We start from the raw sequence: 14,919 nt of genomic DNA, 5'->3' as shown, positions 1-14,919 counted from the left end.
ATAATTATTACACGCATGTCGATTATAATTATTACACGCATGTCGATAATAAATATTACACGCATGTCGATAATAATTATTACACGCATGTCGATAATAAATATTACACGCATGTCGATAATGATTATTACACGCATGTCGATAATAAATATTACACGCATGTCGATAATAATTATTACACGCATGTCGATAATAAATATTACACGCATGTCGATAATAATTATTACACGCATGTCGATAATAATATTACACGCATGTCGATAATAATTATTACAGCATGTCGATAATATATACAGTGTCGATAATAAATATTACACGCATGTCGATAATAAATATTACACGCATGTCGATTATAATTATTACACGCATGTCGATAATAAATATTACACGCATGTCGATAATAAATATTACACGCATGTCGATAATAATTATTACACGCATGTCGATAATAATTATTACACGCATGTCGATAATAATATTACACGCATGTCGATTATAATTATTACACGCATGTCGATAATAAATATATAACACGCATGTCGATAATAAATATTACACGCATGTCGATAATAAATATTACACGCATGTCGATAATAATTATTACACGCATGTCGATAATAAATATTACACGCATGTCGATAATAAATATTACACGCATGTCGATAATAAATTATTAACACGCATGTCGATAATAAATATTACACGCATGTCGATAATAAATATTACACGCATGTCGATAATAAATATATTACACGCATGTCGATAATAAATATTACACGCATGTCGATAATAAATATTACACGCATGTCGATATAAATAAACGCATGTCGATAATAAATATAACACGCATGTCGATAATAAATATAACACGCATGTCGATTATAAATATTACACGCATGTCGATAATAAATATTACACGCATGTCGATTATAAATATTACACGCATGTCGATAATAAATATTACACGCATGTCGATAATAAATATTACACGCATGTCGATAATAATTATTACACGCATGTCGATTATAAATATTACACGCATGTCGATAATGATTATTACACGCATGTCGATAATAAATATTACACGCATGTCGATTATAAATATTACACGCATGTCGATAATAATTATTACACGCATGTCGATAATAATTATTACACGCATGTCGATAATAAATATTACACGCATGTCGATATAAATATTACACGCATGTCGATAATAATTAACACGCATGTCGATAATAATATAACACGCATGTCGATAATAAATATAACACGCATGTCGATAATAAATATACACGCATGTCGATAATAAATATTACACGCATGTCGATTATAATATATACACGCATGTCGATAATAAATATAACACGCATGTCGATAATAAATATTACACGCATGTCGATTAATAAATATACACGCATGTCGATAATAAATTATTACACGCATGTCGATATAATTATTACACGCATGTCGATAATAAATATTACATATAATAATTATTACACGCATGTCGATAATAAATATTACACGCATGTCGATAATAATTATTACACACGCATGTCGATCACGCATGTCGATAATAAATATTACACGCATGTCGATATAATAAATATTACACGCATGTCGATTATAAATATTACACGCATGTCGATAATAAATATTACACGCATGTCGATAATAAATATAACACGCATGTCGATTACATATATTACACGCAATGTCGATAATAATTATTATAACGCATGTCGATTATAAATATTACACGCATGTCGATAATAATTATTACACGCATGTCGATTATAAATATTACACGCATGTCGATTATAAATATTACACGCATGTCGATTATAAATATTACACGCATGTCAATAATAAATATTACACGCATGTCGATAATAAATATAACACGCATGTCGATAATAAATATTACACGCATGTCGATTATAAATATTACACGCATGTCGATAATAAATTATTACACGCATGTCGATTAATAAATATAACACGCATGTCGATAATAAATTATTACACGCATGTCGATAATAAATATAACACGCATGTCGATAATAAATTATTACACGCATGTCGATAATAAATATAACACGCATGTCGATAATAAATATTACACGCATGTCGATAATAAATATAACACGCATGTCGATAATAAATATTACACGCATGTCGATAATAAATATAACACGCATGTCGATAAATATTACACGCATGTCGATAATAATTATTACACGCATGTCGATAATAATATTACACGCATGTCGATAATAATTATTACACGCATGTCGATAATAAATATTACACGCATGTCGATAATAAATATTACACGCATGTCGATAATAAATATTACACGCATGTCGATAATAAATATTACACGCATGTCGATAATAAATATTACACGCATGTCGATAATAAATATTACACGCATGTCGATAATAAATATTACACGCATGTCGATAATAAATATAACACGCATGTCGATTATAATTATTACACGCATGTCGATAATAAATATAACACGCATGTCGATAATAAATATTACACGCATGTCGATTATAAATATTACACGCATGTCGATAATAAATATTACACGCATGTCGATAATAAATATTACACGCATGTCGATAATAATTATTACACGCATGTCGATAATAAATATTACACGCATGTCGATAATAAATATTACACGCATGTCGATAATAATTATTACACGCATGTCGATTATAAATATTACACGCATGTCGATAATAAATATTACACGCATGTCGATAATAAATATTACACGCATGTCGATAATATATATAACACGCATGTCGATAATAATTATTACACGCATGTCGATAATAAATATAACACGCATGTCGATAATAATTATTACACGCATGTCGATAATAAATATTACACGCATGTCGATAATAATTATTACACGCATGTCGATAATAAATATAACACGCATGTCGATAATAATTATTACACGCATGTCGATAATAAATATTACACGCATGTCGATAATAATTATTACACGCATGTCGATAATAAATATTACACGCATGTCGATAATAATTATTACACGCATGTCGATAATAATTATTACACGCATGTCGATAATAAATATTACACGCATGTCGATAATAAATATTACACGCATGTCGATAATAAATATTACACGCATGTCGATTATAAATATTACACGCATGTCGATAATAAATATTACACGCATGTCGATTATAAATATTACACGCATGTCGATAATAATTATTACACGCATGTCGGTAATAATTATTACACCCATATCGGTTATAATTATTACACGCATGTCGATTATAAATATTACACGCATGTCGATAATACATATTACACGCATGTCGATTATAAATATTACACGTATGACGATTATAGATATTACACGCAAGTCGATTATAGATATTACACGCATGTTGATAATAAATTTTACACGTATGTGGATTACAAATATTACACCAACAACAATTAGAAATAAACACGCATATTAATTATAGATATTACACGCATGTCCATCATAAAAATTACCTGCGTGCCAATTATAAATATTACACGTATATGAATTATAAATATTACACCAGCAGCGATTATAAATATAACGCGCCTGTCGATTATAAATATACACGCATATCGATTATAAATAATACACGCATGTTGATTTTACATATTACATGCATGTCGAGTATAAATTTAATGCAGATTGATTAGAGTATATTTGTGATTTTTTATTGTTATTGCAGTAAATGCAATATCAGCCTTTAAACTTATGAATAGCAATGGTACCTGTCAGGTTTGACGCAGAGAATACAAAATCATGCCTTCCATTTGACCTCAGCGAAATTGCAAAACATACAAAAGGTTTAAGAAATTCTAAACGTACGAATAAAGAAATCATTCAGATTTTTTGAAGAAAAAAACTCACTTAATTTTATTAATTGAAATCATAGTTTCAAGCTAACTATTCTGTAAATTCTGTGATCTATAGTAATAACACACTTGCCGGTGATAATATTCTCTTGCATAATTTACACAAAGGTATATAAACGTACATCAGCTTCACCTGTCAATATTGATATGACAGTTATAGAGTTGTATAGTGATGTAAGATAGGTAAACAAGAAATGTTAAAGATGCTCCACCGTTCACAGAGAATAAATGATATTCATCATTTTTACCTTTGGTGCATGCGCAATCAGTACTTCATTCCATATAGGATATAGTGCCAGAGAATTTTTTCGGGATGCAATAATTTTTTTTTTTTTTGAACTTAAAGTAAAATTAGAAGCTCAAACTTTTCAATAGTGGTAATGGTGTTAAGTAACTAACTTTTGTAACTGAAGAAAAATACTCAATTGTCAGCTTCTGTTTTTGATAGTGAAAAAATACCATTATCAGCGGTGGGGCATTTTTAAACGTTCTAAATAGGGTTCTAGAACAAGTTTGTGCTTTGCGATAAAACATTGGGGGGGGGGGTTAATAACTACTATAATCAATAAAAGTGGAATTAAGAACAGTAATATTGTGCACCCAAAATAAATGGCAATACTTTTTTCAAGGCCCATGTGGAGATAATGCCAGCTATAATGTTGAAAATTTAATCGCTCAAAAGCAGATCATCTCAATGTATAGTACATTGTATAATAATAACATATGTTATATACTATTTCAATATAGTACATTTTATGATAATAACATATATTACATTGTATATACCATTTCACAATAGTACATTGTATATTAATAACATAAGTTATATCTGTTATTATAAGCACTATGGATAGTAGAAATAGTATAATTCTATAGTTACATACACGTGTATGAAGAAAACAAATACCCCAGTGACACGTGTGACAATAGCACGGACACGTGTGACAATAGCACGGGGTTTTACAAATACCCCAGTAACACGTGTGACAATAGCACGGGGTTTTACAACCCAAGTAACACGTGTGACAATAGCACGGGGTTTTACAACCCCGGTAACACGTGTGACAATAGCACAAGGTTTTAAAACCCAAGTAACACGTGTGACAATATCACGGGGTTTTACAACCACAGTAACACGTGTGACAATAGCACGGGGTTTTACAACCCAAGTAACACGTGTGACAATATTACGGGGTTTTACAACCACAGTAACACGTGTGACAATAGCACGGGGTTTTACAACCCAAGTAACACGTGTGACAATAGCACAAGGTTTTACAACCCAAGTAACACGTGTGACAATAGCACGGGGTTTTACAACCCAAGTAACACGTGTGACAATAGCACGGGGTTTTACAACCCAAGTAACACGTGTGACAATAGCACGGGGTTTTACAACCCCAGTAACACGTGTGACAATAGCACAAGGTTTTACAACCCAAGTAACACGTATGACAATAGCACGGGGTTTTACAACCCCAGTAACACGTGTGTGACAATAGCACGGGGTTTTACAACCCCAGTAACACGTGTGACAATAGCACGGGGTTTTACAACCCCAGTAACACGTGTGACAATAGCACGGGGTTTTACAACCCCAGTAACACGTGTGACAATAGCACGGGGTTTTTACAACCCCAGTAACACGTGTGACAATAGCACGGGGTTTTACAACCCCAGTAACACGTGTGACAATAGCACGGGGTTTTACAACCCCAGTAACACGTGTGACAATAGCACGGGGTTTTACAACCCCAGTAACACGTGTGACAATAGCACGGGGTTTTACAACCCCAGTAACACGTGTGACAATAGCACGGGGTTTTACAACCCCAGTAACACGTGTGACAATAGCAGCGGGGTTTTTACAACCCAGTAACACGTGTGACAATAGCACGGGGTTTTACAACCCCAGTAACACGTGTGACAATAGCACGGGGTTTTACAACCCCAGTAACACGTGTGACAATAGCACGGGGTTTTACAACCCGTACAATAGCATACAACCCCAGTAACACGTGTGACAATAGCACGGGGTATTACAACCCCAGTAAACACGTGTGACAATAGCACGGGGTTTTTACAACCCCAGTAACACGTGTGACAATAGCACGGGGTTTTACAACCCCAGTAACACGTGTGGACAATAGCACGGGGTTTTACAACCCCAGTAACACGTGTGACAATAGCACGGGGTTTTACAACCCCAGTAACACGTGTGACAATAGCACGGGGTTTTACAACCCCAGTAACACGTGTGACAATAGCACGGGGTTTTACAACCCCAGTAACATGTGTGACATAGCACGTGTGTTACAATAGCCACACACGTGTGACAATTACAACAACCCAGTAACACGTGTGACAATAGCACGGGTGTTTTACAACCCCAGTAACACGTGTGACAATAGCACGGGGTTTTACAACCCCAGTAACACGTGTGACAATAGCACGGGGTTTTACAACCCCAGTAACACGTGTGACAATAGCACGGGGTTTTACAACCCCAGTAACACGTGTGACAATAGCACGGGGTTTTTTACAACCCCAGTAACACGTGTGACAATAGCACAGGGTTTTACAACCCCAGTAACACGTGTGACAATAGCACGGGATTTTACAACCCCAGTAACACGTGTGATATACAACCCCAGTAACACGTGTGACAATAGCACGGGGTTTTACAACCCCAGTAACACGTGTGACAATAGCACGGGGTTTTACAACCCCAGTAACACGTGTGACAATAGCACGGGGTTTTACAACCCCAGTAACACGTGTGACAATAGCACGGGGTTTTACAACCCCAGTAACACGTGTGACAATAGCACGGGGTTTTACAACCCCAGTAACACGTGTGACAATAGCACGGGGTTTTACAACCCCAGTAACACGTGTGACAATAGCACGGGGTTTACAACCCCAGTAACACGTGTGACAATAGCACGGGGTTTTACAACCCCAGTAACACGTGTGACAATAGCACGGGGTTTTACAACCCCAGTAACACGTGTGACAATAGCACGGGGTTTTACAACCCCAGTAACACGTGTGACAATAGCACGGGGTTTTACAACCCCAGTAACACGTGTGACAATAGCACGGGGTTTTACAACCCCAGTAACACGTGTGACAATAGCACGGGGTTTTACAACCCCAGTAACACGTGTGACAATAGCACGGGGTTTTACAACCCAAGTAACACGTGTGACAATAGCACGGGGTTTTACAACCCCAGTAACACGTGTGACAATAGCACGGGGTTTTACAACCCCAGTAACACGTGTGACAATAGCACGGGGTTTTACAACCCCAGTAACACGTGTGACAATAGCACGGGGTTTACAACCCCAGTAACACGTGTGACAATAGCACGGGGTTTTACAACCCCAGTAACACGTGTGACAATAGCACGGGGTTTTACAACCCCAGTAACACGTGTGACAATAGCACGGGGGATTTACAACCCCAGTAACACGTGTGACAATAGCACGGGGTTTTATAACCCCAGTAACACGTGTGACAATAGCACGGGGTTTTACAACCCCAGTAACACGTGTGACAATAGCACGGGGTTTTACAACCCCAGTAACACGTGTGACAATAGCACGGGGTTTTTACAACCCCCAGTAACACGTGTGACAATAGCACGGGGTTTTACAACCCCAGTAACACGTGTGACAATAGCACGGGGTTTTACAACCCAAGTAATGTGTGACAATAGCACGGGGTTTTACAACCCCAGTAACACGTGTGACAATAGCACGGGGTTTTACAACCCCAGTAACACGTGTGACAATAGCACGGGGTTTTACAACCCCAGTAACACGTGTGACAATAGCACGGGGTTTTACAACCCCAGTAACACGTGTGACAATAGCACGGGGTTTTACAACCCCAGTAACACGTGTGACAATAGCACGGGGTTTTACAACCCCAGTAACACGTGTGACAATAGCACGGGGTTTTTACAACCCCAGTAACACGTGTGTGACAATAGCACGGGGTTTTACAACCCCAGTAACACGTGTGACAATAGCACGGGGTTTTACAACCCCAGTAACACGTGTGACAATAGCACGGGGTTTTACAACAGTGGTGATTACAACCCAGTAACACGTGTGACAATAGCACGGGGTTTTACAACCCCAGTAACACGTGTGACAATAGCACGGGGTTTTACAACCCCAGTAACACGTGTGACAATAGCAACGGGTTTTACAACCCCAGTAACACGTGTGACAATAGCACGGGGTTTTACAACCCCAGTAACACGTGTGACAATAGCACGGGGTTTTACAACCCCAGTAACACGTGTGACAATAGCACGGGGTTTTACAACCCCAGTAACACGTGTGACAATAGCACGGGGTTTTACAACCCCAGTAACACGTGTGACAATAGCACGGGGTTTTACAACCCCAGTAACACGTGTGACAATAGCACGGGGTTTTACAACCCCAGTAACACGTGTGACAATAGCACGGGGTTTTACAACCCCAGTAACACGTGTGACAATAGCACGGGGTTTTACAACCCCAGTAACACGTGTGACAATAGCACGGGGTTTTACAACCCCAGTAACACGTGTGACAATAGCACGGGGTTTTACAACCCCAGTAACACGTGTGACAATAGCACGGGGTTTTACAACCCCAGTAACACGTGTGACAATAGCACGGGGTTTTACAACCCCAGTAACACGTGTGACAATAGCACGGGGTTTTACAACCCCAGTAACACGTGTGACAATATTTTACAACCCCAGTAACACGTGTGACAATAGCACGGGGTTTTACAACCCCAGTAACACGTGTGACAATAGCACGGGGTTTTACAACCCCAGTAACACGTGTGACAATATCACGGGGTTTTACAACCCCAGTAACACGTGTGACAATAGCACGGGGTTTTTACAACCCCAGTAACACGTGTGACAATAGCACGGGGTTTTACAAAACCCCAGTAACACGTATGACAATATCACGGGGTTTTACAACCCCAGTAACACGTGTGACAATAGCACGGGGTTTTACAACCCCAGTAACACGTGTGACAATAGCACGGGGTTTTACAACCCCAGTAACACGTGTGACAATAGCACGGGGTTTTTACAACCCCAGTAACACGTGTGACAATAGCACGGGGTTTTACAACCCCAGTAACACGTGTGACAATAGCACGGGGTTTTACAACCCCAGTAACACGTGTGACAATAGCACGGGGTATTACAACCCCAGTAACACGTGTGACAATAGCACGGGGTTTTACAACCCCAGTAACACGTGTGACAATAGCACGGGGTTTTACAACCCCAGTAACACGTGTGACAATAGCACGGGGTTTTACAACCCCAGTAACACGTGTGACAATAGCACGGGGTTTTACAACCCCAGTAACACGTGTGACAAATAACACGTGTGATATACAACCCCAGTAACACGTGTGACAATAGCACGGGGTTTTACAACCCCAGTAACACGTGTGACAATAGCACGGGGTTTTACAACCCCAGTAACACGTGTGACAATAGCACGGGGTTTACAACCCCAGTAACACGTGTGACAATAGCACGGGGTTTTTACAACCCCAGTAACACGTGTGACAATAGCACGGGGTTTTACAACCCCAGTAACACGTGTGACAATAGCACGGGGTTTTACAACCCCAGTAACACGTGTGACAATAGCACGGGGTTTTACAACCCCCAGTAACACGTGTGACAATAGCACGGGGTTTTACAACCCCAGTAACACGTGTGACAATAGCACGGGGTTTTACAACCCCAGTAACACGTGTGACAATAGCACGGGGTTTTACAACCCCAGTAACACGTGTGACAATAGCACGGGGTTTTACAACCCCAGTAACATGTGTGACAATAGCACGGGGTTTTACAACCCCAGTAACACGTGTGACAATAGCACGGGGTTTTACAACCCCAGTAACACGTGTGACAATAGCACGGGGTTTTACAACCCCAGTAACACGTGTGACAATAGCACGGGGTTTTACAACCCCAGTAACACGTGTGACAATAGACGGGGTTTTACAACCCAAGGTTTTTACAACCGTGTGATATTAGCAACCCCCAGTAACACGTGTGACAATAGCACGGGGTTTTACAACCCCAGTAACACGTGTGACAATAGCACGGGGTTTTACAACCCCAGTAACACGTGTGACAATAGCACGGGGTTTTACAACCCCAGTAACACGTGTGACAATAGCACGGGGTTTTACAACCCCAGTAACACGTGTGACAATAGCACGGGGTTTACAACCCCAGTAACACGTGTGACAATAGCACGGGGTTTTACAACCCCAGTAACACGTGTGACAATAGCACGGGGTTTTACAACCCCAGTAACACGTGTGACAATAGCACGGGGTTTTACAACCCCAGTAACACGTGTGACAATAGCACGGGGTTTTTACAACCCCAGTAACACGTGTGACAATAGCACGGGGTTTTACAACCCCAGTAACACGTGTGACAATAGCACGGGGTTTTACAACCCCAGTAACACGTGTGACAATAGCACGGGGTTTTACAACCCCAGTAACACGTGTGACAATAGCACGGGGTTTTACAAACCCAGTAACACGTGTGACAATAGCACGGGGTTTTACAACCCCAGTAACACGTGTGACAATAGCACGGGGTTTTACAACCCTAGTAACACGTGTGACAATAGCACGGGTTTTACAACCCCAGTAACACGTGTGTGACAATAGCACGGGGTTTTACAACCCCCAGTAACACGTGTGACAATAGCACGGGGTTTTACAACCCCAGTAACACGTGTGACAATAGCACGGGGTTTTACAACCCCAGTAACACGTGTGACAATAGCACGGGGGTTTTACAACCCCAGTAACACGTGTGACAATAGCACGGGGTTTTACAACCCCAGTAACACGTGTGACAATAGCACGGGGTTTTACAACCCCAGTAACACGTGTGACAATAGCACGGGGTTTTACAACCCCAGTAACACGTGTGACAATAGCACGGGGTTTTACAACCCCAGTAACACGTGTGACAATAGCACGGGGTTTTACAACCCCAGTAACACGTGTGACAATAGCACGGGGTTTTACAACCCCAGTAACACGTGTGACAATAGCACGGGGTTTTACAACCCCAGTAACACGTGTGACAATAGCATGGGGTTTTACAACCCCAGTAACACGTGTGACAATAGCACGGGGTTTTACAACCCCAGTAACACGTGTGACAATAGCACGGGGTTTTACAACCCCAGTAACACGTGTGACAATAGCACGGGGTTTTACAACCCCAGTAACACGTGTGACAATAGCACGGGGTTTTACAACCCCAGTAACACGTGTGACAATAGCACGGGGTTTTACAACCCCAGTAACACGTGTGACAATAGCACGGGGTTTTACAACCCCAGTAACACGTGTGACAATAGCACGGGGTTTTACAACCCCAGTAACACGTGTGACAATAGCACGGGGTTTTACAACCCCAGTAACACTGTGTGACAATAGCACGGGGTTTTACAACCCCAGTAACACGTGTGACAATAGCACGGGGTTTTACAACCCCAGTAACACGTGTGACAATAGCACGGGGTTTTACAACCCCAGTAACACGTGTGACAATAGCACGGGGTTTTACAACCCAGTAACACGTGTGACAATAGCACGGGGTTTTACAACCCCAGTAACACGTGTGACAATAGCACGGGTTTTACAACCCCAGTAACACGTGTGACAATAGCACGGGGTTTTACAACCCCAGTAACACGTGTGACAATAGCACGGGGTTTTACAACCCCAGTAACACGTGTGACAATAGCACGGGGTTTTACAACCCCAGTAACACGTGTGACAATAGCACGGGGTTTTACAACCCCAGTAACACGTGTGACAATAGCATGGGGCTTTACAACCCCAGTAACACGTGTGACAATAGCACGGGGTATTACAACCCCAGTGACACGTGTGACAATAGCATGGGGTATTACAACCCCAGTAACACGTGTGACAATAGCACGGGGTTTTACAACCCCAGTAACACGTGTGACAATAGCACGGGGTTTTACAACCCCAGTAACACGTGTGACAATAGCACGGGGTTTTACAACCCCAGTAACACGTGTGACAATAGCACGGGGTTTTTACAACCCCAGTAACACGTGTGACAATAGCACGGGGTTTTACAACCCCAGTAACACGTGTGACAATAGCACGGGGTTTTACAACCCCAGTAACACGTGTGACAATAGCATGGGGTTTTACAACCCCAGTAACACGTGTGACAATAGCACGGGGTTTTACAACCCCAGTAACACGTGTGACAATAGCACGGGGTTTTACAACCCCAGTAACACGTGTGACAATAGCACGGGGTTTTACAACCCCAGTAACACGTGTGACAATAGCACGGGGTTTTACAACCCCAGTAACACGTGTGACAATAGCACGGGGTTTTACAACCCCAGTGACACGTGTGACAATAGCACGGGGTTTTTACAACCCCAGTAACACGTGTGACAATAGCACGGGGTTTTTACAACCCCAGTAACACGTGTGACAATAGCACGGGGTTTTACAACCCCAGTAACACGTGTGACAATAGCACGGGGTTTTACAAATACCCCAGTAACACGTGTGACAATAGCACGGGGTTTTACAACCCCAGTAACACGTGTGACAATAGCACGGGGTTTTACAACCCCAGTAACACGTGTGACAATAGCACGGGGTTTTACAACCCCAGTAACACGTGTGACAATAGCACGGGGTTTTACAACCCCAGTAACACGTGTGACAATAGCACGGGGTTTTACAACCCCAGTAACACGTGTGACAATAGCACGGGGTTTTACAACCCCAGTAACACGTGTGACAATAGCACGGGGTTTTACAACCCCAGTAACACGTGTGACAATAGCACGGGGTTTTACAACCCCAGTAACACGTGTGACAATAGCACGGGATATACAACCCCAGTTACATGTGTTATAATAGCATGGGGTTTTACTGGCATTATACATACATTGGGTATTATGATACTCACCTTTGATATTGGGTATCGTCTGCAGCATGCAATTTATCGCCAATACACGTGTACAATCGCTGCACCTCTTAATGACATTTATTAGCCAGCGCCTACTCCAAGAAAGTAGATATGGTTCCGCTGGCTTAGCTCTCCATTACGGCTATGTCCACTGTACGAGAGGTCGGCTAGGGATCAATACCAAGTGATTACCCAGTAACGCTATAGACAACCCTTTCACTTCGAATCACCGCGGCGTTTTTTATTGGACAACATTGTCATTCATTTCGGTTCCTCGGGTAACCGTGATGACATGAGAACTGAACAGATGATAGTTGTGGTTATCACCAATACTCAGGTATCGTTTTCGAAAAATATTATCAATTTTCATATAAAAGTATCCTCTTCAACCCAGTACGTTTTAACTTGTTTATATTTTGTAGATTTTTCACAATTTCAGAATTCATATTATTTTTCCTGATAACCATTAGAAAACATGTGAAGATTGTTACCGAATGTTAAGAAGATGTTTGATAGTATTTGGCTGATTAAACAATAGCTGGCCATTACGGCAAATCTAATTGCTGGTTCTGTCCTGATCTCAATATCGATGGGAAATGATACATAATCTTGTCGTCAATATTTGTTTACTGCCCTTCTAATCGATTTAAGCTTCATAGTCTGGTGTATCATATCAAAGTCAGTAAACAATTAAAAACTGTCTCACGACAACTAGTCTAGTCACGATACACGCAAGTACCAAGGACAGCATGAACATCAATACAGGCTGTAAGCTGGTCTGTGTGTTTTCGATACAAGTTTTACACCAATACAGCCTGTAAGCTGGTATGTGTGTTCTGGGTACATGTTTACATCAATACAGGCTGTAAGCTGGTCTGTGTGTTCTGGGTACATGTTTACATCAATACAGCCTGTAAGCTGGTCTGTGTGTTCTGGGTACAAGTTTTACATCAATACAGCCTGTAAGCTGGTCTGTGTGTTCTGGGTACATGTTTACATCAATACAGACTGTAAGCTGGTCTGTGTGTTCTGGATACAAGTTTTATGTCAAAACAGGTTGTAAGCTGGTCTGTGTGTTCTGGATACAAGTTTTACACCAATACAGCCTGTAAGCTGGTATGTGTGTTCTGGGTACAGGTTTAATGTCAAAACAGGCTGTAAGCCGGTCTTTGTGTTCTGGGTACAGGTTTTATGTCAGAACTGGCTGTAAGCTGGTCTGTATATTGTGGATACAAGTTTTACATCAAAACAGGCTGTAAGCCACCAGTCTGTGTGTTCTGGATACAAGTTTTATGTCAAAACAGGCTGTAAGCTGGTCTGTGTGTTCTGGGTATATGTTTTACATCAATACAGGCTGAAAGCTGGTCTGTGTGTTCTGGGTACAGGTTATATGTCAATACATGCTGTTAGCCGGTCTGTGTGTTCTTGATACAATTTTTACACCAATACAGGCTGTAAGCCAGTGTGTGTTCTGGATACAAGTTTTACATCAATACAGGCTGTTAGCAGGTCTGTGTGTTCTGGATACAAGTTTTACACCAATACAATACAGGCTGTAAGCTGGTCTGTGTGTTCTGGGTACAAGTTTTATGTCAATACAGACTGTAAGCCGGTCTGTGTGTTCTGGATACAAAAAACAGGCTGTAAGCTGGTCTGTGTGTTCTGGGTACATGTTTTACATCAATACAGGCTGTAAGCTGGTCTGTGTGTTCTGGGTACAGGTTTAATGTCAAAACAGGCTGTAAGCTGGTCTGTGTGTTCTGGGTACATGTTTTACATCAATACAGGCTGTAAGCTGGTCTGTGTGTTCTGGGTACAGGTTTTATATCAAAACAGGCTGTAAGCCAGTCTGTGTGTTCTTGATACAATTTTTACACCAATACAGGCTGTAAGCCAGTCTGTGT

The 14,919-nt window shown here is 40.8% G+C and overlaps 1 protein-coding gene across 1 annotated transcript in view; it reads right to left on the bottom strand.

Moving 5' to 3' along the window:
- LOC138333699 (regulator of G-protein signaling 9-binding protein-like) overlaps nucleotides 1-13,156 on the bottom strand; it is a 51,827-nt gene extending 38,671 nt beyond the window's left edge. Inside the window, exon 1 of the mRNA XM_069282245.1 lies at nucleotides 13,016-13,156. The gene's annotated coding sequence lies outside the window, so the exon portion shown is untranslated. The remainder of the gene's footprint in view (nucleotides 1-13,015) is intronic.
- Nucleotides 13,157-14,919: the final 1,763 nt, after the last annotated feature.

Source organism: Argopecten irradians, chromosome 10 (assembly GCF_041381155.1).
Source record: "Argopecten irradians isolate NY chromosome 10, Ai_NY, whole genome shotgun sequence".
Taxonomy (NCBI): domain Eukaryota; kingdom Metazoa; phylum Mollusca; class Bivalvia; order Pectinida; family Pectinidae; genus Argopecten; species Argopecten irradians.
This window is presented reverse-complemented; position numbering and strand designations above follow the sequence as displayed.